Genomic DNA, 6317 nt, shown 5'->3' on the forward strand with positions numbered 1-6317 from the left:
AACACGTTTTGCTTCTTTTCCCTCTTCTCTCTTCTTTCCCTCTTTTTTTTTTTTACTTTTCATTTTCAACTTTGTTTTTTTTACCTTACCAGTCATCTTCTTCATCATTTAGCCACCATTGGAGGTGGGAAAATTCGAAAATTTGAAACGTGAGTTCATTCCCATCTATCTCTCAATATCTAGGTTTTGTTTTTCATTTGTTTTAGGGTTTTGCATTTCTCCTTCTCCCTTTCAATAGAGGATGAGGAATGCAAGGTTTCGGGTTCCCATATCATTTTCCTAAAAATGCATTAAGAGGGAATGAACTCACGTTTCAAATTTTTCTTATACAACCACTTGTCTTTCAAAAAAGTGAGTGAAGCCATCCATGCATTATCTCCAGAACTCACCCTAAAAAAAAGAAGCTTAAACCCTAAACAAGATAAATCAGAAACAGAGGAATGAAAAATAGGGCAAAACCCTACAAAAAGAAAAAGAAAAACAAAACCTAAATACAAAGAGATAGATGGTAAGAACTCAACATTCAAGTTTTCAAGATTTGCCAACAACAATGGTGGTTGAACAAGGAGGATGATGACTGGTAGGGTAAAAAATAAAAAAGGTGATAATGGAAAAGTAAAAGAAGAGGGAAGAAGGAAAAACCAAGGTCAAAACGTGTTGTAAATGCCAAAGGGCATTTTCGTCCAGCTTTTACTGACAAGACCTCTTTTGTCCCCCATTGATAATTTTTGAAAAGCATGGGTCCTGTTGATAATTTTGCCTAATGTTTGTCCCCCATTGGTAATTGGTCCTATAAAATATTCTTCAATAAATGGGGAAAGAAAAACAAAAAAAACCTCCAAATAGCCTTATTTAATGAGGAATGATAAACTGAAAGGCATCCTTCCAAAAAACCATCTACACGGGCGCCGACAAAAAGAAAAACTAACATAAAAAAGGATAATTAACTTCTTTAATGTATCAGTGGGGTTTGTCAAACACCATCTTTCTAGGTGATCTTAATTTTTTTCTTTCCTAGTTATTGATGATTTTCACCATCTTTTTTTCTGAAAGCCACTTGATTTGGTGGGGATAAACACAGTGAATGTGAACCAAATAGAAAACGAATTCCAAAAAATTGATAAATGTCAACCAAAAAGTGAAAAAAAATATATTTAAAATTTTTAAAAAAAATAAAATTCCAAGAGATTATTACTTTCCATAATTTTCTTTTCCCTAGATCCAAACATGCCTTAAAGAAGTCTTTGATCTAACAATTATATGATTATGTGTATGTCTGTAAGCTAGGTGGGGTAGGGAAAGCCTTTTGCCTACCGATTTGTAATTCCGTAGGGATAGGCCACCTTTCTCTACGGAACAATCCATAGGGACATGATTGGACTTTCCCTATGGAAGTTAATAAATACTGTAGAGAAAATGTACTTTTCCCTACGAAAATTGAAATTAGTCCGTGTGGACCCCGATCCGAGGACGAGTGCGGCGAGGGACGCGAGGTCCCCACAGCAATCCTCAAAGATCTCCACAATGTGAAGGAGAGCTCTGCCAAGGAACTCTCGAAACTGATGCCACTCTCATAGCATAGCATGAGTGGCGATATAAAAAGAAAGAGATATGTCTTGATCCGGAGCCGGGGCTCGAAACCGAGACATACCTAAAATAAACTCAGAGTCGCCATCCATGGACAAGCCATGGAACCAAAACAAATGCTCTGTTTGCAATGGATAACCAGAGATACAAAAGGTCCGTGCCTGGTGACGAATGGAGAAGGTCCGAAGAGTGCCCCCAATTCGCCCGAGTGCTAACACTTGGTCTCTTATGCCATTTATTATTAACCTCGAAGAGTTTTGGGCAAAAATCATTTGAAATGGGAACAAAATATCTCCGGGAATACGTCTACCTAATCATGCATCACCAGGGGATAAAATAATAAACACACACAAAATAAGATAAAAGATGTGTCACCTAATAACAGCTAGGTTATGAGTGACATGCCTAAAGGGTGTCTAAGTTCTGATGTGCAAACACATGCAAGCTATAGCTAAAGGTATAGGATCAGCACAAGAAGGTAAGAGAACACATCAAAACATATAATAACAACACAATAAATCCTAAGACTCTAAAACATTAGCCCGAGTCCTCGGATGGTCTGGTATTCATCCAAAGAAGCCTACGTATCCCCGCCTCCACGAGAATCAAGGCAACGTAGTTCTCCGCACCTATTCTAGACTAGGATGCCTAAGACACCTAGACCTCTATCTTAGACTCGATCTAAAAGACCGGACTAGTTCTTAAAGCTTCTTGCGCGATTATTTAAATTCCAAATGGATTGTAGATTTTAGGACACCCTATATGTCCTAACTAAATGCAGGTTAGCCCTAAGCTAATGCAGGTAGTTCCTACAACCTATGAGTAACTAGGCTGTGTGTCCTAAGGAAAACAATTGGATCACTAACGCATCCTAGACCTAGTCATCAGTCGGCGATGTGAATCGCCAACTGACCGGACGGAGGCGCTCCTATAACTCTAGGACAAACCTCTAACTCTAAAACAAACACAAACAAGCACACAACAAATCCAAGACAAACTCCTAACTCTAAAACTCTCTATCTAGGACAAACTCCTAACTCTAGAGGAAGATCTTGTTGAAAACAAGGTTTTGAAGAAAAAAGGGTTAAAGCATTTATTTACAAAGTTTGGCTGGACTTGGGATATAAATCCCAAGCTGCACTACGTACCTCGGAAGAGGATCAAGCCAACGTAGTTCGAAAACGAACTCTCTAACTACACTCAGAACATTTTAAAATAATTCAAATGTTTCGATATTTTTGGATTATAGGTTTCTGATGTTTTCACCCTTTTGGTCAAAGACCGGAGGGAAAATACAAAAACAACACGCTATGGCCAAATCCTAGGGCTAAAAGGGGAAACTAGGCTCTAATAATAACATTATAAGAGCAAATGAGTCAAAGACTCTCTAATAACACCGCAAAGGACAAGTGAGTCAAAGACTCTCTGAAAGAAAAGGAATATGAGTCAAAGACTCTAACAATACCAACTAAAAGGATAAATGAGTCAAGGACTCTCTAAAAGAAATGGAAACATGAGTCAAAGACTCCAATAACACCAACTAAAGGATAAATGAGTCAAAGACTCTCTAAAAGAAATGGAAACACCAGTCAAAGACTCCACTAACACCAACTAAAGAATAGACGAGTCAAAGACTCTCTAAAAGAGAATGAAACACGAGTCAAAGACTCCACTAATACCAACTAAAGGATAGATGAGTCAAAGACTCTCTAAGAGAAAAGGAAACACGAGTCAAAGACTCCACTAACACCAACTAAAGGATAAATGAGTCAAAGACTCTCTAAAGGAAATGGAAACACGAGTCAAAGACTCCACTAACACTAACTAAAGGATAGATGAGTCAAAGACTCTCTAAAAGAAAAGGAAACACGAGTCAAAGACTCCACTAACACCAACTAAAAGATAAATGAGTCAAAGACTCTCTAAAAGAAATGGAAACAGTTAAAGACTCTCTAAAAGAAATGGAAACACGAATTTGCACATTTGGCAGAGGTAAAACACCCAGCCGGGCCGGACAGCTACCTAGCCCTAGGGTGCAACAAATGTGCAACCCAATACCCATAAGGGTAGGGGTATGCTGCCAAGCCGAGTAGGGTGTTCTCCCAAAACCAAACAACGCACAGAGAGGAGGACTAACGAGAGAATGAGACCGGACGGGTCTCCCAAACACACACAAAGATGGGCTCCAAGTAACCTTATCATTGCCCTTGCAAGGGGTAAGCAAGGCTAAGACAACTAATTGAGAGGATTCTACAAATGAGGCCAAGCAGGCCTTCTAAAGGCTAATTACTTACAAAGCCAAGACAGATGACTCCCTAATAACATCAATAAAGATCAAATGAGTCAAAGACTCCCCCGATAACATCACCACACAAACGAATGATTTAAAGGCTCTCTAAATGAGGCAAGGCATGCCTCCTATGGGTACACCATTTATCAAAATCAAAGCAACCTCCCCGAGGTTAAGCTAAAAAAGAGGCTTGCCTCCAAAGGAGGATTGCTTAACGAGACAAAGTATATCTCTAAGCACAGGTTATAGTATCAAAAGAAATCTAACAGAAATCTAAAAGACTGTGCTAGTCTATCCAAAGAGAGGAAAATGCTACCATATAATCGCAAATTCCATTCCATTCTTATAAAAATAAATCAAGTGTGAAGTAAAGAAGAATTTTCAATTAAAAAATACACAACCTATAGCAATCATAAAATGATAAACAACATTAATTAGTCCAGATCAGCCGCTGGATAGCCTAATAAAGCAAAAAAATAATATCAAACACTTCTATGTCCAACCACAAACACCACCTCAATATGAGGATGAAATCAGATGATGCTAAAGTAATCATCTGATATCATAATACACATGATAATATTTCTAATCCCGCCTTGAGATCAGACAGTACTCATGTCGATAATATCGAATAAAGTAGTCATCTGATCTCCTTCTTCCCTAAACAATTTAAAATAGAAAGGAATGAGTATAATAAGCTTTGAGATAATCTCACCTGAACACCATTTATTACCATCTTCAAACCCTAACTCAAAGCTTAGTACACGAGAAGAATATTAAAATTTTTAATAGATTATACAAATGCATGCAATGATATTTCTGAGTTTTATAAATTTTGGTGCATAACAGGGGGCATCAACTTGTGCAGATTCAAGTGCAAAAACGGTGAGCCACAAAACACAAAGACGGGCTCCAAGTAACCTTATCATTGCCCAGAGAAGGGTTCTTTTAAAAAAAATGGTTAAAAGAAATCCAAAAGGTTGGGTAGGCCTACTAAACAAAAGAGGGGAGCGCTACTTGGATTGAGCGAGTCCCCTAAATATGGGCTTGGGCTATCGCCTTCATCGCCCTTGTCTTGCAATGACAAGGAAATCTAACGTCTAAAACTACCTATAAGAGGTTATCATAAATTGGCTGATTATATGTCTCAAAACAGGAGCATAGTGAGTGTCCATATGCTAGAGTTATCAGTAACAAAATCATCCAGCACGATGATCGGAATATAAGAAGAGTACAAATGAAACCAAAGAAAAGGATAACCTGAGCATTATAAAAATAGAAGATCTGTTCCACTCCCTTACAAGATATACAACACTGGTTGCAATCACAGCATAACAAATCGAAAACCTCCTTTCCCCCTTGAATATGTACATTCCCTAATCAAAGATTAGACTAATATGGGCTTTGAGGCTCATAACCCACTCCTGCGCTCTTCTCCTTGCCAATGATGTAAATTCCCCGTAGTTGAGACTCTACAATCAGAAACTGAGATAAGAACAACCAAATTCCAAAATAGAACCCTGTACCCACCCCCTTCAAACCGGAACAGGGAAGAAATGCAAACTATGTTTTTTTTTCTTTGCTCTCCCAGTCCAAGGGTGGAGATACAACAACAAGGTGCAACATATGCCTTACAGCTCCCACTATTTTCTTCGACTTGTAGACTTTCCAAGTTAAATACAAAAAAAACATGAAAGAAATGAAGCTGGAACCAAACCAATCCAATGAGGCAAAATCCAAACCATGCGTCAAAAGAGAAATTTACAATCTACGGACCACGCAAATTAAACAAGGAATTGAATTGAGAGATGAAGAAGAAGAAAAAAAGACAATGAAAATTACCTTTCTTGCGACCTCTCCTCTATGCTAACCTAAGATTTTTGGCCTAAGAGGTTAAGCTCCTACTTCTTCTCTTTAGCTTCGAACAAACAAGTCCAAAGCTGAAAACCTTGCCGGAATAGTTGACGATTGCCGGAGATCGGGAAGAGGTCGTCAAACGGGGTTTGCAGGGATGGTGAGCGAATGAGGGTTTGATGGTGGAAATGCAAATCTCAAAGAGGGTAAATGAGAAAGGGTCGAATGTGATGGAATTTGTTGGAATTGGGATTACAGAGAGTTGAGATGGGAATGGGTTTAAGGGGTAGTGATGAGGGTGGAGGTGAATCTGATAGAAGAAGGTTTCAATGGTGGTTAGGTAATGGCTGAAAATTGGGGGTATGGGGTGGTCGGATTTAATGGTGGCTGAGAATGGGGGTTTGACGGAGGTGGCCGGATTCCGGTGATGGCCACCGGAGAAGAAGAAGGAATGGTGGTGATGACTGGAGAAGGGAAACCCCAAACCCTCTCTTTCTCGCTCTCCCTCTCTCTCTCTCTCTCTCTCTCTCTCTCTCTCTGCTACCCCCTCTCAAGAAGATTTTCAACGAAAAATCCCTCTATTCTC

This window comes from Tasmannia lanceolata, unplaced genomic scaffold (assembly GCF_043159265.1).
Source record: "Tasmannia lanceolata isolate RefF3 unplaced genomic scaffold, GAP_Taslan_0.1 ptg000037l, whole genome shotgun sequence".
NCBI classification, from domain to species: Eukaryota; Viridiplantae; Streptophyta; class Magnoliopsida; order Canellales; family Winteraceae; genus Tasmannia; species Tasmannia lanceolata.